Raw genomic sequence first — 27,167 nt, 5'->3', positions numbered from 1 at the left:
TGCATCTCTAACTTATGAAGATGTTTTCAAGCAAATTCACTGTATCATGGTCACATTTCAAAAGTAGTAACCATTTAATGTCATTTCAAACTCAACTCATATGTAGAATTCTCTAGTTGTCTCAGGTGTTTCTTTGTAGTAATTTGGGAAACAAAATTGCTACTTTGTTCTACAGAAAGGCTCCCATCTTGAATTTTGCTGATACCCACTGTTTGGTATTCACGATAGATTTCCTAAAAGCTGCAGGTTAGATCTGGAAAGATGATTTTCATTTTGGGTAAGAATTTTTCAGGTTCTTTTTTGTGTACTTTTTTAAATAATAAATCATGAGATATTTAGTATCTTATTGTATCGTTTTGTGATATCTGGGTTGATCAATACCTTCAGGCTTATTACCCTGAACACTTCATTTTGAATTTCCAATCAATATTTAATCTATTGGTTTTAGCAATTGGTTTTAGTTGGATGATCATTACTTTGTTCCAATTAATGGTGGTTTCTATAATACCAGAATTTTAGCTTTACTAGTCAAATAGTATTTGAAAGTCTTTTTTTGTTTGTTTGTTTGTTTTTTTGTTTTTCGAGACAGGGTTTCTCTGTGTAGCTTTGCGCCTTTCCTGGAATTCACTTAGTAGCCCATGCTGGCCTCGAACTCACAGCGATTCACCGGGTTCTGCCTCCTGAGTGGGGTATTTGAAACTCTTAAATAAGCATGTTTAACTACATATAAAATGACATTTTTACTCAAGGTTTATGGGAATAACAAAAACATTCCTTTAGAATGGCTAATGGCATATTCTGGAATAACCACTAGGGTGATTCTTATTCTAATTACTTGTTTTTTTCTTCAGTAAAGGATTACTTATATCTCATAGCTATTAAATGCAACAGAAGCATTCTAGTTTCATATGGGCCTGTTCTGTCTACCCCACTGCTCCCATAATAATGTGTTTGCTAGATCTTATTCTAAGTCTTACTGTCGATTATATAGACTTAGGATGTTTTTTATACTTTGTTGTTATCACTTATACAAAAGATATAATTCTGTCTTTGAACCCACAGTTCTGAAGCTATATATTTTAAGACAGATTATTATGCCTAATAATTGTACTTTTAATTATTTCATTGTTCTCTGTGTCACCAGAGTTCTCTGCATCTGGTAATTGGAGGCAATATTTATACCACTTTGAAGGGACAAGTGACTGTCAAAATGACCTTCATGTTGAGATAGATTTTCTATTGTTTTTCTTGAGCGTTCCATTCAACATCTTTCTGAGAGCAGTTATATATAGCACCAATGACTGATATATACATATATTTTAAGAAAATTCTATCTTAATTTTTAACCCAAGCATGTGAATACAATTTAACAATAAAAATAATTTGCTTCCTTTGAAAGTTCACTTTGAACAAGCAGAATTTTTTTCTTTATTTTACACTGAAAATTAATACAATTTTAAATCAAAATATTGGTGCATAGGCATCAAATCCAGTTTACTATATAATTTTGTAAATAATTATATGAGGACATGATTGTGATCATCCACATACACATTACTTACAGATATTTTCATGACATCAATACAAAGCTAAATGATTTTATCAGAAAGCATAGGACCATCAAAACAGAAAATATTTACTATGTATTTTTTCATCATAAATGTTAGTTAAGACTAAGTGGGTTTTCGTAACAATAGTGTTCTGAGGAAGCGATTGTGGAAATATAGCTTACTAATAAAAACAAGGTATGAGTTTCCTCAAAAACAATTCTTGTTGTGTTGCCTAGGAAGAGTTTTTTATGTCTGTTTTTCTAATGGTATATCCCCAATCATAGTAGGATATCCAAAATGATTCATTAAGTGAATGAAAACATAAATGGACTATGACTTATTATCTTTAGTACTTGGCTGAAACTGGAAAAAATGTTGAATTCTTAGTTTTACAGCTGTGCATATTAGATGACTACTGTTTGAACACTATAAATTTTCTTATAAAATAAGCAATGAAGCATATTAATAATATTTTGTACACAAATACTTAGGTTATTATTATTACCACTTATTAAGACATTAAATCACAATGAAGAACAGGTGAGGGTAGGCATTCTTTTCCTTTGTATTTCTATGAAGAAGTTACATTTTTGAAGCACTATTTACATATGCATTCATGAGGAAAAATGAATCACTTGATTTCTGTTCAGTTTGTCTGGCAAACATAGCAGTTAAGGTTGTTGAGAACACTGAGATCTCCCTATATATTTTTATAAAAACTTTTTTTTGCAAAGCTCAATTGGCTATTTGGTTCTGACACTTGGCCAGATTCCAAATAATTCAAGATGGTGAACCCTGCAATTTGTCTAGCTTCAGTCATTCAAACTACCATTTCTGCATATTCCTTTTAAATCATCATACAAACTTAGTTGACAAGGACATAATTTCATTTCCTATAAAAATATCCCTCTGTCCTCACTACTACACCTTTGAAAATGGACTGGTGCATACATTTCCTCCAATTTATGAAGTCATGCTTCACTTCCTCTGATCCCTCACCAGTTTAGTTTTGGTGAAAGCTTAAGCACGTATCAAGTGCTTGCCTTAGGAAAGCTGAGTGCAATTTGTGGTTGAGTTAACAATATGGAATGAGAAATGCCTTTGGAAATCCTGACATGGTTGCATCTTCAGTCATGTTTGCCACCAATTTTTGTTGTTGTTGTTCAGATATTGGTCTTTTATTTATTTATTTTTTATTTTTTTCTTTATTTTACAAAACAATTCGGTTCTACATATCAGCCACGGATTCCCTTGTTCTCCCCCCGCCCGCCCCTCTCCCCTTCCTGTTGCTAGAGTTTTCCTGCCTGGCCCACAGTCAGGATAAATCTCTCTCACCTGCCAGCCCCACAGCCGCTCAAACCCAACCAAGTAAACACAGAGACTTATATTGGTTACAAACTGTATGGCTGTGGCAGGCTTCTTGCTAACTGTTCTTACAGCTTAAATTAATCCATTTCTATTAATCTATACCTTGCCACGTGGCTTATGGCTTACCAGTACTTTACATCTTCCTTGTCCTGATGGCGGCTGGCAGTGTCTCTCTCACTCAGCCTTCCACTTCCCAGCTTTATTCTCCTCCTTGTCCCGCCTACACTTCCTGCCTAGCCAATGGCCAATCAGTATTTTATTTATTGACTAATCAGCAACACATTTGCCATACAGAACATCCCACAGCACTTCCCCCATTTTTTTTTTCAAAAAGGAAGGTTTTAACCTTAACAAAGTAAAATTACATGTAATTTGGGAATTTGGGCGTAGCTTCTCTTACTACTTCCTGCTGGAGGGGGGCGTTGTATCTTATGGGGACATAAAGAAAAATTTAGGATTATGGAATAGTCCATGAGGGTGTATCGTCTGAGCCAGTTGCCTTGAAATCATTCCGGATGTTGGGTCATCTGGGCCATGGTGTCATCGGAGACCCTTCAGGGGGTCTTGGCTGGTCAAACCTGATGTATCTTAATCTGGAACAAATCCATAGCCTTTGGCTTTCTGTGGGAACAAAAGCAGAGACTCTTTTCCAAAACAACATATCCTTATATCCAAATTTTGAAGTCAAGGTACCTTTAAAATATACATTTCGGCATAACTCAACAGCTTTTACAATCAAATGTTTTTCTGCAGTTAAAAATCCCAAAGACAATACAATCCAGATTCTCTGTGTAATATTCATCTTTACGTGGCTTATTTTCTATATTAATTTTACTGTCTCTTTAAAGACTTTATTTTTTTTTAAAACTATGTATTTGTTTCTATAACTCTATATATCACCTTTTTTGTCTCTTTCAAGCCTACGTATCTTTTACACACATTGTAAACTATTACATCTGAATCTGTCTTATTGTGAATCTATTGCCTTAAACTGCAGCAGCTGTGGCTGCTGGCTCCGCCCACCTCAGCTTCCCAACATGGCGGTGGTTTACCACCAGCTCTGGGAGCTATCATGGGTCTATGCTTTTAGCCAAGCAGCGTGTAGCCCAGAAACCTCTTTTTTTGTTTTGTACTAGCAAAGTCTAAATCCACCATGCAGCTTAATGTGCCACTTGCAGAGGTCTTATTCCCGCCATACTGCAGGTTGAGCGCACACTCCAGGAACCCACCAGTAGCTCAAACTGGCAGCTGCCACTCATTTGAGAGAGACAATTAGGAAGCTGTGTTTAGCTCCATTTTAGAATCTTTTCTCAGGTTTTAGGTGGAAACTCTTGCCACCACATTGGACGCCAATTGTTGCTAGAGTTTTCCTGCCTGGCCCACAGTCAGGATAAATCTCTCTCACCTGCCAGCCCCACAGCCGCTCAAACCCAAACAAGTAAACACAGAGACTTATATTGGTTACAAACTGTATGGCTGTGGCAGGCTTCTTGCTAACTGTTCTTACAGCTTAAATTAATCCATTTCTATTAATCTATAACTTGCCACGTGGCTTGTGGCTTACTGGTACAAGCCACATTCCCTTGTTCTCCCCCTGCCCGCCCCTCTCCCCTTCCCCCCATCCCACCCCTCATTCCCACCTCCTCCAGGGCAAAGCCTCCCCTGAGGACTGAGATCAACCTGGTAGACTCAGTCCAGGCAGGTCCAGTCCCCTCCTCCCAGGCCGAGCCAAGCGACCCTACATAAGCCCCAGGTTTCAAACAATTAACTCATGCAATGAGCACAGGACCCGGTCCCACTGCCTGGGTGCCTCCCAAACAGATCAAGCCAATAAACTGTCTCACCCATTCAGAGGGCCTGATCCAGTTGGGGACCCCTCAGCCATTGGTTCATAGTTCATGTGTTTTCAGGCGTTTGGCTATTTGTCCCTGTGCTTTATCCAACCTTGGTTTCAACAACTCTCATTCATATAAACCCTCCTCTTTCTCGCTAATTAGACTCCCGGAGCTCCACCCGGGGCCTAGCTGTGGATCTCTGCATTAAGTTCCCTCAGTTGTTGGATGGGGTTTCTAGCACGACAATTAGGGTGTTTGGCCATCCCATCACCAGAGTAGGTCAGTTCGGGCTGTCTCTCGACCATTGCCAGCAGTCTGTTGTGGCGTTATCTTTGTGGATTTCTGTGGGCCTCTCCAGCACTTTGACTCTTCCTATTCTCATGTGGTCTTCATTTACCATGGTCTCCTATTCCTTGTTCTCCCTCTCTGTTCTTAATCCAGCCGGGATCTCCCGATCTCTCAAGCTCTCTTTCCCTGGACCCTTGCCCTTCATTACCCCGACTGAAGTCCAGGCTGTTCATGTAGATCTCATCCATCTCTCCATCATTGGGTGATCCCCGTATCTGACCCTCTTGGTCATCTCTAATTGGCTTTTAAGGAAGTTAGTCTTTAATTGCTGGCAACTTCCTTCCTACTTGGTTTAGGAGAAAATTCTTTTAAATTACTATCACTACTTACATATTTCCAGCCAATCATTATTATGAGCCACATTATTTTCCTAGTGTGATTGGCTGGGGTCTAATGAATGTAGTATATATAATGTAAATATTAAGAGTGTACACATTTTGGAGACTTGTATTTGATTAATAATTGAACACTTTGTCTCACTATCCTCAGTTGCAAAATTAGCATTGATAACACTATTAGTCTCATAGGATAAATGAGATGATTAAATAACCTAAGGCAAATTGAGAAAAGGAATTTGATACAATATTTGGTATACAAATTACCTTGTAACAATGTGATTTTATCATTATTATACCAACCAACTAAATATTGTTTTAATTTTCAAGTCACTTCAGAAAAAGGAAAAATATTTTTACTCCAAATTAATATTAGTTATTACTCATAGTTCTGAAATAAAATTGCCTCACAGAAAATTATAACTCGTATTAGTCATAACAGCCATAGTTACTACAATGTCTCCACCTTAAGTTTGCTATCCTATTCTTTCTACTTATTCCTCCTGAGTGCTAAAAGTTCTATCTAGAGAAAAATCTTCATGATATGCTTAACTGCCCTTGATATATCTCTGTCCAAATGAAAGACTAATGATCTCGTCATAATCTACAACATGAAAAGCCATAAAGCATTCTGGTGTAGCTTAAGTTTTCCTGCCTGGCCCACAGTCAGGACAAATCTCTATCACCTGCCAGTCCCACAGCCCCTCAGACCCAACCAAGTAAACACAGAGACTTATATTGGTTACAAACTGTATGGCCCTGGAGGGTTCTTGCTAACTGTTCTTACAGCTTAAATTAATCCATTTCCATTAATCTATACCTTGCCACATGGCTCGTGGCTTATCGGCATCTTCACATGCTGTTTGTCATCGTGGCGGCTGACAGTGTCTCTCTGACTCAGCCTTCCACTTCCCAGCTTTATTCTCCTCCTTGTCCCACCTACACTTCCTACCTAGCCAATGGCCAATCAGTGTTTTATTTATTGACTAATTAGCAACACACTTGACAAACAGACCATCCCACAGCATTCTGGTGTTGCTGTTTTCTGTGTTGTGTTAACTGAGAAAGAGATCAATTCTGATAAATTATTATTCTTTTTTATTCACACTTCAGATCAGGCTTGCCTTGATGTTATAAAGAAATGCCTGCCTCTGCCTCCTGAGTACTGGGATTAAAGTCATGTGCCACTGTGCCCAACATCATTATTATTCCTATATTTATAATTTTTCTATACTTGGAATTTTATAGATTCATGTAAGAATTTAGAGAACTGTGGACAGATTCTCAAAGGCTTCCTAATAATTTCTTTTTTTTTAATTTTTATTTTTATTTTGCAATACAATTCAGTTCTACATATCAGCCATAGATTACCTTGTTCTCCCCCCTCCAGCCCCCCTCACATTCCTCCCAGCCTACCCCCCATTCCCACCTCCTCCAGGGCAAAGACTCCCCCTGTGGACTGATATCAACCTGGTAGACTCAGTCCAGGTAGGTCCAGTCCCCTCCTCCCAGGCCAAGCCAAGTGATCCTGCATAGGCTCCAGGTTTCAAACAGTCAACTCATGCAATGAGCACAGGACCCGATCCCACTACCTGGGTACCTCCCAAACAGATCAAGCCAATAAACTGTCTCACCCATTCAGAGGGCCTGATCCAGTTGGTGACCCCTCAGCCATTAGTTCATATTTCATGTGTTTCCACTTGTTTGGCTATTTGTCCTTGTGCTTTATCCAACTGTGGTCTCAACAATTCTCGCTCATATAAACCCTCCTCATTCTCGCTAATTGGACTCCCAGAGATCCACCCAGGGCCTAGCCATGGATCTCTGCATCTAGATCCCTCAGTAGTTGGATGGGGTTTCTAGCACGACAATTAGGGTGTTTGGCCATCCCATCACCAGAGTAGGTTAGTTCGGGCTGTCTCTCGACCATTGCCAGCAGTCTGTTGTGGCGTTATCTTTGTGGATTTCTGTGGGCCTCTCTAGCACTTTGCTTCTTCCTATTCTCATGTGGTCTTCATCTACCATGGTCTCCTATTACTTGTTCTCCCTCTCTGTTGTTGATCCAGCTGGGATCTCCCGCTCCCCCAAGCTCTCTTTCCCTCAACCCTCGCCCTTCATTACCCCCACTAATGTCCAGGCTGTTCATGTAGATCTCTTCCATTTCTCCATCATTGGGCGATCCCCGTGTCTTTCTTGGGGTCCTGTTTTCCAGGTAGCCTCCCTGGTGATGTGAGTAGCAGTCCAGTCATCCCTGTTCCACATCTAGTATCCTCCTATGAGTGAGTACATACCATGATCTTCACCATCCCCACATCTGACAGAGGACTGATATCCAGAATATATAAGGAACTTAAGAAATTAGACATCAAAATGCCCAACAGTCCAATTAAGAAATGGGCTATAGAACTAAATAGAGAATTCTCAACAGAGGAAACTCAAATGGCTGAAAGACATTTAAGGAATTGCTCAACATCCCTAATCATCAGGGAAATGCAAATCAAAACAACTCTGAGATACCACCTTACGCCTGTCAGAATGACTAAGATCAAAAACACTGAAGACAACTTATGCTGGAGAGGATGTGGAGCTAGGGGAACTCTCCTCCACTGCTGGTGGGAATGCAAGCTTGTACAACCACTTTGGAAATCAATATGGCACTTTCTTAGAAAATTGGGAATCCATCTCCCCCAAGATCCAGCTATACCACTCTTGGGCATATACCCAAGGAATGCTCAACCACACCACAAGAGCACTTGTTCAGCTATGTTCATATCAGCATTGTTTGTAATAGCCAGAACATGGAAACAACCTAGATGCCCTTCAACTGAAGAATGAATAAACGAAATGTGGTACATATATACAATGGAATACTACTCAGCAGAGACAAACAATGACATCATGAGGTTTGCAGACAAATGGATGGCTCTAGAAAAAATCATCCTGAGTGAGGTAACCCAGACTCAGAAAGACAACCTAATAATTTCTTATTCTTCCATAATGTCTTAAACAAAATAGTTTTTAAAGTTAAGACAGGTAGAAAAGTCATGCCTGATGTTTGTAATCTGAAAATGAATGTATTCAGCTTCAGAGAAAATTTATTTCACTTATGAATTTATCATTTGTTTCACTCATTAAGTAAATATTCAGTTAATTATATGCCCCTGGTGAGGTATGATGGAAGCCAGCAGGAAAGGTTCTTCAGTTCAAAGCACTTATCTTTCTTTTTCTTGTTTGTGATATTTTTCTTCCTTCCTTTCTTTTTCTTCCTTTCTTCTTTCCTTCCTTCCTTCTTTCTTTCTATCTCCTCCTAGCCTTATTATAAAACTAAATAATTATTATTTATTAATTTATAAATATTAAACATTAAGATACGTCATGAATGTGGGAGGGAGAAGTAAGCACACAGGAGAAGATGGAGGGGGAGGAAATATGGAAATGATGTAATGCAGTACTCATGTATGAATTTCTAAAAAATTAATATAAAAATAAATTTATGAAGTATGACGTATTTCAAATTCACTTCAAAATTGAGGGAGATGACATCTTATTTGCTATCATAATATATTGAACAAAATGTGTATATCTGCTTGCTATATTATTCAAATATGTTTTAAAACTAAGATATGTATTTAACATGACTGAAACTGTACTACTCTAGTATTTTGCCCTATATTGAAGTAAGACCTTATTATGGATGATGCATATGTTTTCTGTTAACTAAAATGTTATATATGCAATAATATATAAATGATAGAGTATTGTTTTATGTTTCTAAATTTTAAAAAAGTGGCATATAATTTTACATGAAGAGATCTTTTAAATTTAAATATATTTTGTAGGATTATTCAGTTTAAAGTATAACTAGTTAGATCAGTAAATAACTAGACATTTAGTTCATTCTTTTTATCTGTAATAAAACAAATATACAATATGATAGTATTTTTCTTATATATTTAAAGCCATTAAATATTAATTTGTGAAATTAATGTGAAAATTTAGTCTAGTTGCAATTAAGGTCCCCAAAGATTTACTTTGGAAAACATAATAAATATTCTTAAACTTTTATACTCCAAAATATCTGAGAAAAATAGAAATCACTACTTGAGTAGATACCAGCCCACAATATAGAGCTCTGGCTTTGGGAGAATTATGGTGTGAGTCAGGACCAGATAGATAACTATTACATACTAAGAGTTATATCAGTGCATCTGATATTTTAGTTAAGTGGTAGAGAGTTCAGTATTTCTCAGAAAATAATTGTTTAATAAATAGTTCAATAGTACAACTGGAAACTCTTATGAAAGTATTTGTTATGGAGCTCCATTTCCATAAATGCTTATGTAATTAATCCATATAATATTCTAAGAACCTAAAATTTTCAGTTTGTAAACAACACTTTAAGTCCAATGACCATCCACCAAAAGAGAAACATATTTGATAAGAATTAAATATTATGATTGTAAGTCCTTCACATAATTCACATAATTCACAGGGCAATGAAAGGAGTGAAAACAAATATTTGTAATGCTTTGTATTACAAAGAATTCCTACAGGCTGATAAGCAAAATATATGACATTTGTGAATAAAATGGCCTGACAAACAATAACTCTTTACAAAAAAAAAAAAATCCAAATGCCCAATGATTGAAGGAATGGTCAAATTTATATGTACTTTTTTAGTCTAAACTAGTGTAGTAATTGTCATTTTATAATCATTAAGTGGATATATATTAGAAAAATCAAACATTAGCAGAATATTAGTGGAAAATAATATATAGCCATCCAATAACTTTATATTAACTCTTTAACTAGTTTATCAAAATTTTATACAACAGAGTAATTAACAGGACACTTATCCAGTGTTTAAAAAATAAAGCAATTTAAATGCCATATACCCAGACTGTGGACAAGTAAATTATTAGTATCCATGTGATGTGATCAATATAAAGTTGTGAAGATACTATAACTAAGACTAATTGTATTACCTCTCTTAATTTCCTCCTTTTACCACAATTTACACAGTAATAGTATTTCAATATTCAAATTGAGATTTGTGTGTTTTGATACAAAATGTCAGATACATTCTATAGTGCTATCAGTCAATAGATCTGGAACATGGTTGTAGAATCTCTCTTCTTGAAGTAGCTAAAAGGACATATTTTCCTTGATTCACTGAAGGTGGTTGTACTGAAGGAACTTCAGAATTTTTAGTAAGGTACAGCCAAGGGAATATCATAAGATATTGCTGACAGTTACATGAGGACCCAGTAATTCAAACATCAAGAAACAAGTACACAGTTTCTGTAACCCAAAGAGAATGAGGTTGAACTTCAGGAGATAACAGCCAGCTTATCCAGGTGAGACCAAGAACAATTACCTCTCAGCTTACTTAAACTGGCCTAGAGTATACTTTGGGAAAATGAAAGAATATCTGGGCTATTCTTGAGATAACTTTTATGTGGCTGGACTTGTAACTTAGGTTTCTTTTGTTTTTTTGTTTGTTTTCTAGGTATGAGACTGATTCTATGATGCTTAGGAAAAGCAAGACAGGAGAGATTTGATGTTTCATTATTTTAGATGTAGATGAAGTGCTAGTGTACTCATATATTTCCAAGAGAAAACAATCTCACAAATTGAAGATTAAAACCCAGTTTTCTACTTGCATAATATATTCTTCTAATAATGACCTTTAGAAATAAGAAATAGAGACAGGAAGCATCATCACTTTTGCCCTTTTTGACTTTGAATTTGAGATGTCATTTTTGTCCTATTTCTCTTTGAGTATAAATATGAGGAAGTTTCATTTATGTTGTTCAAATTTGGGCCACCTCAAATGTTGTGAAATTTTGAGCTAATTGCACAATACCTGATGAGTCATATAAAACAATATAAATGAGTCATTGGAATAATGATAAAGAATTATGCCTAAGAGGTGAGTGCCTGGGCTCAGCCTAGATCCCATTCCTGGGCACCAGCCACTCTGGGAAGACCTGCCCAACTTGGCCCCAGGTTCTGGCTATTGGGCAGGAACCCTTCTACCCCCACCCCAACTGGGAAGGCTCCCCTTCTCCAAGACCCCTGGCAGACCCTGCAATCTCCACTCCCTGCCCCCACACCCATCATCACCAGAGACCTCAGCCACTTCCTGAGATTTAGAGACTGGCCCCCAGCTCCCATCCTGCGTGGGACTTCCCTTCTAGACAAGAGGTGAGTGCCTGGGCTCAGCCTAGATCCCATCCCTGGGAAGTATACTCAGTAGAGGCAGGTACAAGACTCTCCCCCTCATAGATAGTGGGCTCCAAAAAGCCAGCTCATGCACCAGGGATGTGTAGATGTAACCAACCGTCTTATCAAATAAGAAACACAGAGCCGATTCAGAGAAGAAAGCCAAGAGGTCAGAGCTAAGAGCCTCACCCTTCCTGCTTCAGTGATCCTCTTCAGTCAAGAGAGCTCTCTGAAAAGGGACCTACTTCCTGTGTGTATGTCTTTATATAGTCTAGCTGTTCTGCCTTCTCATTGGTTGTAAACCCAAACATGTGACTGCCTCGTCACTGCCTGTATGTACTGCCCTCCAGGTACTAAAAGGCGTGTGCCACCGCTGCCACGCACTTGCTATGGCTCTAATAGCTCTGACCCCCAGGCAAATTTATTTATTAACATACAATTAAAATCACATTTCAGAACAAGTAAAATACCACCACATTTCCCCTTTTCTATTTTAAAAAAAAAAGGAAAAAAAAAGAAAAAGGTTATAACTAACAAAAGAAAAACTATATACAAAAGTACAATAACTATATACAATATATACAAGTAATAAATGTCTAAACAATGTCTAGTCCATTTTTATTTGACAAATTCAGAGAAAATAATTTCATTATCTATCCTATTTTGTTAAGTCCAAAATGTATCTAATTCACTTTCTATCCTAATTAATCTTCAACTATAACTAACTAACCTTCAACTATAAATAACTAATCTTCAACTCCCTCAGAAAACCAAGAAGGAAATAATATTAGCTAACAAAAATAAAAGCAGGAAGTATAAGCAAGCAACTTCCAAAAGATTTGTGAGTTGACAGAAACAGCCAGCTGCCTGGACAGTCACCTGAGGCTTCTCCGCAGTGCTGGGGCATCATCTTCAGCCTATAGGCTTAGTGTATCTGACAGACTCATTTGTGAAGTAGGATGTACACAAGGTCAACAGTTCAACCTCATTTTGGGTGAGAGCAGTCCATGTACCAGAAACACCTGAATTCCACTAGTGTCATGTCATGATTCAGGATTTTAAATTCTGGAAATTGTTGATGGTTTTTTAATTCAACTGTCCATTCTTTTTGGCTGTGTATATATGGCTTTATCTCAGCATCCCATTCTTCTCCACATCCCTCAATCAAATGCCAGTCTACTATTGAGAGGCATGAGCTTAGTTACTCTGCAAGAATAACTGTTTCAGCTGCTGTTCCATTGCACATCAGAAGCCATTGGCCCAATGCCTGTTCAGCTGCCTTCGAAGAAAAGGGCACTGTACCTTTTCCAAATTGCGAAGGCCACTTCATGGATGGTGCCATATTGTCCTGGCCTCAGAAGATGCCTTTTGATAAAGCCATAACCACACTTGTTTTGGCAAGAATCAGTAGTCCTTTGTTTCATGTCCTGTCTGTCCATTTTGTCAGCAGTTGATTCGAGGATACTTTGTTGTCCAGTGGCTAACTTTTGCCACAATGAAAGTTAACTCCATATGCAGTTTCTTCAATGCCCATATTTTCTCTGAATTAGATTGGTTCTGCCAGGAGCTGACATGTCTCATAATCATAACAAAAAAGAAAAATTTTCTAAGTTATTAAAACATTTTAAATGCCATATTCTGTAGATCTCTGAAGGGTTTGAAGATGACCTGTCTAAAATATATCTGCTCAATTTTTAAAACATATCTAATATGACTACAAGTTCTATTGAATGTCTAACTACTAACTTTCATTTCTTTATATCCTAATAGTTGGTAATAACAACATTCAAGGATCAGAAAATTGCATTGTTAAATGAACGGTATAAGTACAGTTAAAAATATACATATAGCATTTTCTAACAATATCAATTTCAATATATATAATTTGTATACAATATAAAACAATCCAATCCAATGTAAAGTATTTAAAACTAGTAATTGTCTTTTTCTTCTTTTCTTTTCTTTCTTTCTCTCTCTTTTTTTTATTCTACTCTCCTTTGCTTAGGCGTTTTCCTAAGCTTTGACAACAACTTGTAACCAACTCCCCTAAACAATGAAAATTATCCCAGACTCAAAACCCATTAAAAAGACCAAAATACCACTTGCCCCACACCACCTCTTTGGGAATGTGGGCGTCATATTCTTAAAATTGCTTCCTGCTGGGTATGGGCGAAGTTATCTTTATCCTGAAAGAAAAATTTTAGGTTAATTGTCAAATTCTAGGAAAGGTAAATATATCCGTCATTATCCAGTCTGTGTATAATGCCAAAGTTCAGGGTTTATCTCAAGTCCTTATTCAAGTAGTCTTTGAGACTGGATCATCTCAGCTAGTCATCTCAAAATTGCTCTGAGCACCTTGTAGTTCAAAGCTGATCTGTAGATGATGTTTGTCAGCATAGTGATGTTATTATTGTCCACATGGTATTGTTGTTGTTGTGGGGCTCCAACTTCTTCCTAGAGACTTCAGTTGATGTTAGGCCTGGCCATGATTTGCTGCAGAAAACTGATAAAAGACTCTTACACAAAGACATATATATACAGCTAATTGAAGCCTTTTTTCTAGAATTAATTAGTACTCTATATGACCATTCATATCTTAACAAAGTTTAAAATGTATATATATCTATATATATTAATCTTGTAAATTTTGATATAAAATTTATACTTTAAGAAAAGTTTTAAAGAATCAGAATAGAATCAAAGAGTTGAGATTAGTAATAGAATAGTCCCTTAATTAATTTGGCTTTTCTCCTGTCCCATAGCAGAAGATGGCTCTTTTATTCTGGCATGATACAGGGAGTTTGCATTTTCCTTTTAACAACATGCTTGAGTTTAAAGAAGGAGAGAGCCATTCTCCAACTCCAAAGTCAGCTATAAATTTTAATTGAACTGGGACTATTAGAAGACCAATAGTGTTAAATCTTTAGAGAAAAGCAGAAACAAACATTTAGGAAGACATAAAATTTTTTAGATAATATATACCCATATGCCATTTCACCCTGTTTCCTGGGATAGATGATTTTTCCCTTTGCTTCAGTTGCCTCATTTGTCCTGTGTTCTTCAGATTCCTTAACCTTAATTCTCCTAAAAGACAAAAACAAAAACCTTTCCCCAAGACTAATTTTGGGGATGTTCCTTTTTGGCAAGTTATTATCTGATTAAATGAAAAGACATGTGTTACTGGTATAAGTTAGTTTAAATTGGATGTTCATGCTGGTTGATGAACTATCACCTCCTTAATTAACAGGTTTCTCTTGTTCATATCGAACCTTTATCAATTTTGATGGTACCCACAGCTTATCTTCTCCTGTAGAAACAAAAGCAAAACCTCGTCCCCAATGTAACACATACTATGGTTTCCATTCTGAGGTCAGCACATCCTTAAAGTATATAGGCTGAATTAATTCTGTAGTTTTTTCTATTATCCAATGTCTCTCTGCAGCTGTTGTTCCTTTCTCATTGGCATTAAGAAAATTCAAAGTTAATAGAGCATTATGCAGTCTGTTTCTGGGTTTTTTTGTTACCCCTTTCTGTTTATTTAGCATATTCTTTAGAGTTCTGTTTGATCTTTCTATACCTGCTTGACCTGTAGGATTATGTGGTATGCCTGAAATATGCTTTATATTGTAATAAGCAAAAAACTGTATCATTTTAACAGAGACATATGATGGAGCATTATCAGTTTTGATTTGTGCAGGTATACCCATGATGGCCATAACTTCTAGCAAATGAGTAATTACAGAATCAGCTTTTTCAGAACTCAAAGCAGTTGCCCACTGAAATCCTGAATAAGTATCTATAGTGTGGTGTACATATTTCAGTTTTCCAAATTCTGCAAAGTGAAACATGTCCATCTGCCAGATTTCATTCCTTTGAGTACCTTTTGGGTTACATCCAGCTGGTAATGGCGTTTGATTGTAGAAGGAACAAGTAGGACATTTCTTTACTATTTCTTTGGCTTGTTGCCAGGTTATGGAAAAATCCTTTTTTAACCTTTACTATTGACATGACGTTTTTAATCAAATTCTGAGGCTTCCAGCACATTTCCTATCAATAATTTATCAATCTCATCATTGCCTTGTGCTTGAGGGCCTGGCAGACCAGTATGGGATCAGATATGAGTTATAGATAAAGGATGACTCCTTTTCCTGATTGTATCTTGGAATTGAATAAATAATGAAGTTAATGCTGAAGCATCGTGGATAAATTCTACAGTCTCAATATATAATACTACTCTTTCAGCATACTGAGAGTCCGTTACTATCATGAGAGGTTCTGAAAAATCCATTAATACCAACAGAAAAGCATACAATTCTGATTTCTGAACTGAATTATAAGGACTTTGAACCACTTTACTTAAATTTTCTGATTTGTAACCTGCCTTTCCTTGTTTGTTGGCATCTGTATAAAATGTACAAACTCCAAATATGGGTTTTTCCTGTACAATTTGAGGCAAGATCCAATCAGCTCTCTTTATAAGATCAATTCTATCGCTTTTGGGATATTTGATGTTAATTTCTCCCTAAAAATTACTGCAAGCTCTTTGCAATGGTTCACTTTCTGTCCATAATTTTTCAATGTCCTCCTTAGTTAAAGGTACGACAATTTCTGCTGGGTCTATTTCTGCTAATTGACGAAGTCTCAATTTTCCTTTCCAAATCAAGTCACAGATTTTTTCCACATAAGTTTTTAATTTTTTGTTCGTTTTTTTTGGTAAAAATATCCTTTCTAATATAATATCTTCCCTCTGCATTAGTATTCCTGTAGGAGAATGCCTAGAAGGTAAAATAACCAAAATGCAATCCAACTTTGGATCAATACGATCCACGTGCCCTTCATGTACTTTCTTTTCTACCAAGGCCAATTCTTTCTCAGCTTCAGGTGATAATTCTCTTGGACTATTTAAGTCCTTGTCACCTTCTAAGGTTTTGAACAAATTATTGAGTTCATCATTTTTTACCCCAACAATAGTTCGTAAATGAGAAATATCTACAAATAATCTTTGAAAGTCATTAAGAGTCTGTAGTCTATCTCTCCTAATTTGCACCTTTTGGGGTCTATTTTTTTGTAGCTCTATTTTATATCCTAAATAATTAATAGAATCTCCTCTTTGTATCTTTTCAGGAACAATTTGTAATCCCCAGCAAGGCAAAATTTTCTTTACTTCTTCAAACATTCTTTCTAAAGTATCTGCATTTGAGTCAGCTAGTAAAATATCATCCATATAATGATAAATTATAGATTTAGGAAATTTTTTATGTATCACTTCCAATGGCTGTTGTACAAAATATTGGCACAGAGTTGGGCTATTCAACATTCCCTGTGGGAGGACCCTCCATTGAAATCTTTTAACCGGTTGAGAATTATTATAAGTAGTTACTATGAAAGCAAATCTTTCTCTGTCTTTATCTTGTAAGGGTATTGAAAAGAAACAGTCTTTTAAATCAATAACTATGAGAGGCCATCCTTTTGGTAACAGAGTAGGCAAAGGAATTCCAGATTTTAGAGAGCCCATTGGCTGAATTACTTTGTTAATTGCTCTAAGGTCTGTTACCATTCTCCATTTACCAGATTTCTTTTTAATAACAAATACAGGAGAATTCCAAGGGCTGGTTGATTCTTCAATATGCTGAGCATTTAACTGTTCTTCTACCAGCTCTTCTAAAGCCTGGAGTTTCTCTCTTGTTAAAGGCCATTACTGGACTCATACAGGCTTGACTGTCAACCATTTTCAAGGTAGAGCTCTTGATGTCTTTGGAAGATCATTAGATGCTGTGCCCTGTTCTTGTATAACATGGATGGTTGGTGACCATTCAGAATATTGTCTTCTAATGTTTCTCTCAGAATCATGTGCTAGTTTATGATTTGTTTCTGAGATTGGAGGGATGTTAATCTGAGTATTCCATTGTTGCAACAAGTCTCGACCCCACAGGTTCATAGCTATGTTAGCTACATATGGTTTCAAATTTCCTCTCTGTCCTTCTGGACCTATACATTCGAGGCATCTTGCACTCTGTTTTACCTGAGATAATGTCCCAATTCCTAACAGTTGAAAGTTTACCTCCTGAAGAGGCCAAGTTGGATGCCAAAATTCTGGTGCAATTATGATAACATCCGCACCTGTGTTTACCAGACCAGACAACAAAACACCATTTATTTTTTTTTCAATAATTTTGGTCTTTGTTCATTAATAGAAGTTTGCCAAAAAATTTTCTTTATGTTTTCTCCTGAATTTTCTCTTCTCTCTGTTTCATCATCCTGACCAGCATGACTTATTCCAATAGGCATTTGGTTATTTAATTGCTCTGAGTAGGGGTTTCCTCTATGACTGCAGGAAAGGTTTGAACTGGATTTGCTGTTGGGGCCTGCATGAGGCTCCTCTGGGAGTTTCCTGAAGACTGAGGCAAAGGACTACCCTGTCTGTCCCTTGTTGATCTACATTCGTTGGTCCAGTGTTTTCCCTTACCACACCTTCTTCATACTCCAGAAGGAAGGGGCATTCTGTCGCCATTGTTCCTTGAAGGAACGTTGTTTCTAGAAATGACCTGTTTACAGTCCCTTTTCAAATGTCCTTGCTTTCCACATCCAAAACATCTAACATTCCTCAAACCTTTTGAAATTGCTTCTCCTACCCACGTATCTGTGGTGGTATTTTACTTGTACTGAAATGTGATTTTAATTGTATGTTAATAAATAAAGTTGCCTGGGGATCAGAGCTATTAGAGCCATAGCAAGTGTGTGGCGGCAGTGGCGCACGCCTTTAAGGACCTGGAGGGCGTTACATACAGGCAGTGACGAGGCAGTCACATGTTTGGGTTTACAAACAATGAGAAGGCAGAACAGAAAGACTATAAAGACAGACACACAGGAAGTAGGTCTTTTTCGGAGTGCTCTCTTGGCTGAATCAGGAAGGGTGAGGCTCTTAGCTCTGACCTCTTCGCTTTCTTCTCTGAATTGTCTCTGTGTTTCTTATTTAATAAGACCGTTGGTTACATCTACATTTGGCGCCCAACGTGACAAGAATCCGTTAAAAAAACGTTTAACTGCTGAGCAGGATTCACACCTCGGACACTAGGTGGCTGTTTTGAAATTCCCTCAGATTTGTACAGTTCTATGAGGACTTGGTTATCCAATATTTTAAAGGAAAGTATTTAAAAGAGAAATTTTTTTCCACATTTAAAAAAAATGGGTTTTCTGTGTTCATTGGAAGAAAATTGGGCTTTGTTTGCAATTTTAAGCAGTCTGACAATGGAACAGCTATATGAGAAGATTAATGTTGATCGATTTATGCATTTTATTACTATGCTTATTCTCATTTTACTATTTAAAAAGAAAGTCAATTTAAGTGCCAGGGTGACAGCTTTAGAAAAACTTGATACACCTGTAAAAATTCAGACAGAAGAAACTAACAGTGAAGTTGCTTCAAGATTGGATCATAGGGTTACAGAAAGAAAGCCTGTTTTCACACAGTCACCCTTAGTTTGTCCAGTAACCGTACAGCAGTTGCCTGATCAAATGACTACACAAAATATTTGGGCTCCAATTGAAATGTTAGATTATGAAGGTTTAAGGAGGCAATAGTATCTTATGGCATGCATTCCCCATATGTAAAGCAAATGTTAAACTCTTGGTCAACATATAATAGGATTGTACCACAGGATTGGTGGGAGCTGGCACAAGCTGTTCTGGAACCCAGTCAAAGGCTTCAGTGGCTAACTTGGTTCAAGGATGAAGCCAAAAACATAGAAAAACAGTGGAGGGATAAAGGAATACAAGTCTGCCAGGATCAGCTTATTGGAGAAGGTCAATATGCTTCAGCACAAGCACAATGTTTATATGATGTCCAAATCCTAATTTTATGTCGAACAGCAGCCAGAGTTGAGGAACCAGGAAAAAAAACACTGAGTCATTTACAAAGGTTGTACAAGGCCCAAAAGAATCTTTCACAGATTTTTTACAAAGACTGGCTTCAGCAGTAAAGAGAATGGTCCCGGATTCAGAAGGTAGTAAGATAATAATTGAATCTTTGGCCTTTGAGAATGCGAATGCAGCATGCAAAACAATAATCAGGCCGTTAAAGGCAAGATCTGCACCTTTGGAAGATTGGATTAGAGACACGGTTAATGTTGAAGCTCATGAGCATGATGATATGTTGGTAGGAGAAGCAATTTCAAAAGCTTTGAGGTATGTTAGATGTTTTGGATGTAGAAAGCAAGGACATTTGAAAAGGGACTGTAAACAGTTCATTCCTAGAAACAATGTTTCCTCAAGGAACAATGGCAACAGAATGCCCCTTCCTTCTGGAGTATGCAGAAGGTGTGGTAAGGGAAAACACTGGACCAACGAATGTAGATCAACAAGGGACAGACAGGGTAATCCTTTGCCTCAGTCTTCGGGAAACTCACAGAGGGGCCTTATGCAGGCCCCAATAGCAAATCCAGTTCAAACCTTTCCTGCAGTCGTAGAGAAAATCCTTACTCAGAGCAGTTAAATAACCAAATGCCTATTGGAATAAGTCATGCTGGTCAGGATGATGAAACAGAGAGAAGAGAAAATTCAGGAGAAAACATAAAGAAAATTTTTTGGCAAACTTCTATTAATGAACAAAGACTAAAATTATCGATAAAAATAAATGGTGTTTTGTTGTCTGGTCTGGTAGACAGAGGTGCGGATGTTGTCATAATTGCACCAGAATTTTGGCATCCAACTTGGCCTCGACAGGAGGTAAACTTTCAACTGTTAGGTATTGGAACATTATCTCAGGTGAAACAGAGTGCAAGATGGCTCGAATGTATAGGTCCAGAAGGACAGAGAGGAAAATTGAAACCATATGTAGGTAACATAGCTATGAACCTGTGGGGTCGAGACTTGTTGCAACAATGGAATACTCAGATTAACATCCCTCCAATCTCAGAAACAAATCATAAACTAGCACATGTTTCTGAGAGAAATATTAGAAGGCGATATTCTGAATGGTCACCAAACATCCATGTTATACAAGAACAGGGCACAACATCTGATGATCTTCCAAAGACATCAAGAGCTCTACCTTTAAAATGGTTGACAGTCAAGCCTGTATGGGTCCAGCAATGGCCTTTAACAAGAGAGAAACTCCAGGCTTTAGAAGAGCTGGTAGAAGAACAGTTAAATGCTCAGCATATTGAAGAATCAACCAGCCCTTGGAATTCTCCTGTATTTGTTATTAAAAAGAAATCTGGTAAATGGAGAATGGTAACAGACCTTAGAGCAATTAACAAAGTAATTCAGCCAATGGGCTCTCTACAATCTGGAATTCCTTTGCCCACTCTGTTACCAAAAGGATGGCCTCTCATAGTTATTGATTTAAAAGACTGTTTCTTTTCCATACCCTTACAAGAAAAAGACAGAGAAAGATTTGCTTTCACAGTGCCTACTTATAATAATTATCAACCGGTTAAAAGATTTCAATGGAGGGTCCTCCCACAGGGAATGTTGAATAGCCCAACTCTGTGCCAATATTTTGTACAACAGCCATTGGAAGTGATACATAAAAAATTTCCTAAATCTATAATTTATCATTATATGGATGATATTTTACTAGCTGACTCAAATGCAGATACTTTAGAAAGAATGTTTGAAGAAGTAAAGAAAATTTTGCCTTGCTGGGGATTACAAATTGTTCCTGAAAAGATACAAAGAGGAGATTCTATTAATTATTTAGGATATAAAATAGAGCTACAAAAAATTAGACCCCAAAAGGTGCAAATTAGGAGAGATAGACTACAGACTCTTAATGACTTTCAAAGATTATTTGTAGATATTTCTCATTTACGAACTATTGTTGGGGTAAAAAATGATGAACTCAATAATTTGTTCAAAACCTTAGAAGGTGACAAGGACTTAAATAGTCCAAGAGAATTATCACCTGAAGCTGAGAAAGAATTGGCCTTGGTAGAAAAGAAAGTACATGAAGGGCACGTGGATCGTATTGATCCAAAGCTGGATTGCATTTTGGTTATTTTACCTTCTAGGCATTCTCCTACAGGAATATTAATGCAGAGGGAAGATATTATATTAGAATGGATATTTTTACCAAATAAACCAAATAAAAAATTAAAAACTTATGTGGAAAAAATCTGTGACTTGATTTGGAAAGGAAAATTGAGACTTCATCAATTAGCAGGAATAGACCCAGCAGAAATTGTCGTACCTTTAACTAAGGAGGACATTGAAAAATTATGGACAGAAAGTGAACCATTGCAAAGAGCTTGCAGTAATTTTTTGGGAGAAATTAACAGCAAATATCCCAAAAGCAATAGAATTGATCTTATAAAGAGAGCTGATTGGATCTTGCCTCAAATTGTATGGGAAAACCCATATTTGGAGTTTGTACATTTTATACAGATGCCAACAAACAAGGAAAGGCAGGTTACAAATCAGAAAACTTAAGTAAAGTGGTTCAAAGTCCTTATAATTCAGTTCAAAAATCAGATTTGTATGCTATTCTGTTGGTATTAATGGATTTTTCAGAACTTCTCAACATAGTAACAGACCCTCAGTATGCTGAAAGAGTAGTATTACATATCAAGACTGCAGAATTTATCCCTGATCCTTCACAATTAACTTCACTATTTATTCAATTACAAGATACAATCAGGAAAAGGAGTCATCCTTTATATATAACTCACATTCGATCCCATACTGGTCTGCCAGGCCCTCTAGCACAAGGCAATGATGAGATTGATAAATTATTGATAGGAAATGTGCTGGATGCCTCAGAATTTCATAAAAAGCATCATGTCAATAGCAAAGGTTTAAAAAAGGATTTTTCCATAACCTGGCAACAAGCCAAAGAAATAGTAAAGAAATGTCCTACTTGTTCCTTCTACAATCAAACGCCATTACCAGCTGGATGTAACCCAAAAGGTACTCAAAGGAATGAAATCTGGCAGATAGACATGTTTCACTTTGCAGAATTTGGAAAACTGAAATATGTACACCACACTATAGATACTTATTCAGGATTTCAGTGGGCAACTGCTTTGAGTTCTGAAAAAGCTGATTCTGTAATTATTCATTTGCTAGAAGTTATGGCCATCATGGGTATACCTGCACAAATCAAAACTGATAATGCTCCATCATATGTCTCTGTTAAAATGATACAGTTTTTTGCTTATTACAATATAAAGCATATTTCAGGCATACCACATAATCCTACAGGTCAAGCAGGTATAGAAAGATCAAACAGAACTCTAAAGAATATGCTAAATAAACAGAAAGGGGTAACAAAAAAACCCCAGAAACAGACTGCATAATGCTCTATTAACTTTGAATTTTCTTAATGCCAATGAGAAAGGAACAACAGCTGCAGAGAGACATTGGATAATAGAAAAAACTACAGAATTAATTCAGCCTATATACTTTAAGGATGTGCTGACCTCAGAATGGAAACCAGGGTATGTGTTACATTGGGGATGAGGTTTTGCTTTTGTTTCTACAGGAGAAGATAAGTCGTGGGTACCATCAAAATTGATAAAGGTTCGATTTGAACAAGAGAAACCTCTTAATTAGAGGATGTGATAGTTCATCAACCAACATGAACATCCAATTTAAACTAACTTATACCAGTAACACATGTCTTTTCATTTAATCAGATAGTAACTTGCCAAAAAGGAACATCCCCAAATTTAGTCTTAGGGAAAGGTTTTTGGTTTTGTCTTTTAGGAGAATGAAGGTTAAGGAATCTGAAGAACACTGGACAAATGAGACAACTGAAGAAAAGGGACAAATCATCTATCCCAGGAAACAGAGTGAAACGGCATATGGGTATATATTATCTAAAAAATTTTATGTCTTCCTAAATGTTTGTTTCTGCTTTTCTCTAAAATTTTAACACTATTGGTCTTCTAATAGTCCCAGTTCAATTAAAATTTAAATATGACTTTAGAGTTGGAGAATGGCTCCCTCCTTCTTTAAACTCAAGCATGTTGTTAAAAGGAAAATGCAAACCCCCTATATCATGCCAGAATAAAAGAGCCATCTTCTGCAATGGGACAGGAGAAAAGCCAAATTAACTAAGGGACTATTCTATTACTAATCTCAACTCTTTGATTTTATTCTGATTCTTTAAAACTTTTCTTAAAGTATAAATTTTATATCAAAATTTACAAGATTAATATATATAGATATACAGTTATATATACATTTTAAACTTTAAGATATGAATGGTCATATAGAGTACTAATTAATTCTAGAAAAAAGGCTTCAATTAGCTGCATGTATATGTCTTTGTGTTTGAGTCTCTTATCAGTTTTCTGCAGGAAATCACAGCCAGGACTAACATCAACTGAATCTCCAGGAAGAAGTTGGGGCCCCACAACAACAACAATTCCACGTGGACAATAATAATATCACTAAGCTGACAAACATCATCTACAGATCAGCTTTGAACTACAAGGTGCTCAGAGCAATTTTGAGATGACTAGCTGAGATGATCCAGTCTCAAAGACTACTTGAATGAAGACTTGAGATAAACCCTGAACTTTGGCATTATACACAGACTGGATAATGAAGGATATGGTTACCTTTCCTAGAATTTGACAATTAACCTAAAATTTTTCTATCAAGATAAAGATAACTTCGCCCATACCCAGAAGTAATTTTAAGATTGCGACGCCCACATTCCCAAAGAGGTGGTGTGGGGCAGGTGGTTTTTTGGTCTTTTTAATGGGTTTTGGGTCTGTGATAATTTTCATTGTTTAGGGGGTTGGTTACAAGTTGTTTTCAAGGGTTAGGAAAAAGGCTAAGCAAAGGAGATTAGATTTAAGTTTCTTGTTTTTTTAAAAAAAAAGGGAAAGAAAGAAAGAAGAAGAAAAAGACAATTACTAGTTTTAAATACTTTACATTGGATTGCATTGTTTTATATTGTATACAATTTATATATATATTGGAATTGATATTGTTAGAAAATGCTATATGTATATTTTTAATTGTACTTATACCGTTCATTTAACAATGCAATTTTCTGATCCTTGAATGTTATTATTACCAACTATTAGGATATAAAGAAATGAAAGTTAGTAGTTAGACATTACAATGGAACTTGCAGTCATATTAGATATGTTTTAGAAATTGAGCAGATATATTTTAGACAGGTCATCTTCAAACCCTTCAGAGATCTACAGAATATGGCAATTAAAATGTTTTAATAACTTAGAAAATTTTTCTTTTTTGTTATGATTATGAGACATGTTGGCTCCTGGCAGTACCAATCTACTTCAGAGAAAATATGGGCAATAAAGAAACTGCATATGGAGTTAACTTTCATTGTGGCAAAAGTTAGCCACTGGACAACAAAGTATCCTCAAATCAACTGCTGACAAAATGGACAGACAGGACATGAAACAAAAAACTACTGATTCTTGCCAAAACAAGTGTGGTTATGGCTTTATCAAAAGGCATCTTCTGAGGTCAGGACAATATGGCACCATCCCTGAAATGGCCTTCACAATTCGGAAAAGGTACAGTGCCCTTTTCTTTGAAGGCAGCTGAATAGGCAGTGGGCCGATGGCTTCTGATGTGCAATGGAACAGCAGCTGAAACAGTTATTCTTGAAGAGTAACTAAGCTCACGCCTCTCAATGGTAGACTGGCATTTGATAGAGGGATACGGAGAAGAATGGGATGCTGAGATGAAGCCATATATACACAGCCAAGAAGAATGGACAGTTGAATTAAAAAACCATCAACAATTTCCAGAATTTAAAATCCTGAATCATGACATGACACTAGTGGAATTCAGGTGTTTCTGGTACATGGACTGCTCTCACCCAATGTGAGGTTGAACTGTTGACCTTGTGTACATCCTACTTCACAAATGAGTCTGTCAGATATGCTAAGCCTATAGGCTGAAGATGATGCCCCAGCATTGCGGAGAAACCTCAGGTGACTGTCCAGGCAGCTGGCTGTTTCTGTCAACTCACAAATTTTTTGGAAGTTGCTTGCATGCACTTCCCGTTTTTAATTTTGTTAGCTAATATTATTTCCTTCTTGGGTCTCTGAGGGAGTTGAAGATTAGTTAGTTATAGTTGAAGATTAATTAGGATAGAAAGTGAATTAGATACATTTTGGACTTAACAAAATAAAATATATAATGAAATTATTTTCTCTGAATTTGTCAAATACAAATGAACTAGAAATTATTTAGACATTTATTACTTGTATATATTGTATATAGTTATTGTACTTTTGTATATAGTTTTTCTTTTGTTAGTTATAGCCTTTTTCTTTTTTTTCCTTTTTATTAAAATAGAAAAGGGGAAATGTGGTGGTATTTTACTTGTACTGAAATGTGATTTTAATTGTATGTTAATAAATAAAGTTGCCTGGGCTTCAGAGCTATTAGAGCCATAGCAAATTTGTGGCAGTGGTGGCGCACGCCTTTAAGGACCTGGAGGGCGGTACATACAAGCAGTGACGAGGCAGTCACATGTTTGGGTTTACAACCAATGAGAAGGCAGAACAGAAAGACTATAAAGACAGACACACAGGAAGTAGGTCTCTTTCGGAGAGCTCTCTTGGCTGGAGAGGATCCCTGATTCAGGAAGGGTGAGGCTCTTAGCTCTGACCTCTTGGCTTTCTTCTCTGAATTGGCTCTGTGTTTCTTATTTAATAAGACCGTTGGTTATATCTACAGACCATGTTCATCCTTCCTGTACTATATAGACAATAATAAATAGCTGTAGGAAATAGGGAGAGCTAAGAGGATATAAGAAAATGAGATCACTCCTTGAAAACTCATTTCCTCACGTTAGCTGATCCACCATCATCTTAGTATGTCACCTCTAAGCCTGTTTTCTTTTGCTGCTGTTACTGAATTGTAACTGTTTCTTGAAAGCTCATGCTTCTTCCTGCAGAGTCAGAAAATAGTGGAGACTTTCATGTTTGGAAAAGTTTTGTCAAGACATAGATTCACCACATAATTAGAAGGATATCATCCTCAAATGTAGGATTACAAAGCCCTTATCGGAAGCAACTGAGATAGAATGTTTATTAGTAATTGTCTAGGATTAGAGATGGTCTTGGTAGTGGGGACAGTGATTGTGACAATACCTAAGTAACAAGAGAGAAATCATCATGATGGAGTTGTCCTCTATCTCTGCTATTGTAGCAGTGATACTGATCTACACATGTTTTTCAAAAGAGGGAACTGTACTAACACAATGTACCAATGTTGAATTGTAGTTCTGATATTTTATTTATATAATATATAAGATTTAGAGAGACTAAATAGATCTTTCTGTACTGTTTTCACACCTTGATATGACTCCATAACTATTTCAAAATAAGAAAATAAAATTAACCTCCTTGTTAGAGATACTGATCATAACAGAAAAACAGCTTCAAGTTCTATGGAGCATATTTCTTATTCCAAAACTGGTTTTATTTTCTTTGTCTGAATTTCTGTGTCTACCACTTCTGTTCTTTATCTAGTACTTTATCAATACATAGTTTCCCAATTTAGGATCG

This window comes from Peromyscus californicus, unplaced genomic scaffold (genome assembly GCF_007827085.1).
Source record: "Peromyscus californicus insignis strain IS unplaced genomic scaffold, ASM782708v3 Scaffold_10__1_contigs__length_136768540, whole genome shotgun sequence".
Classification (NCBI taxonomy): Eukaryota; Metazoa; Chordata; class Mammalia; order Rodentia; family Cricetidae; genus Peromyscus; species Peromyscus californicus.
This window is presented reverse-complemented; position numbering follows the sequence as displayed.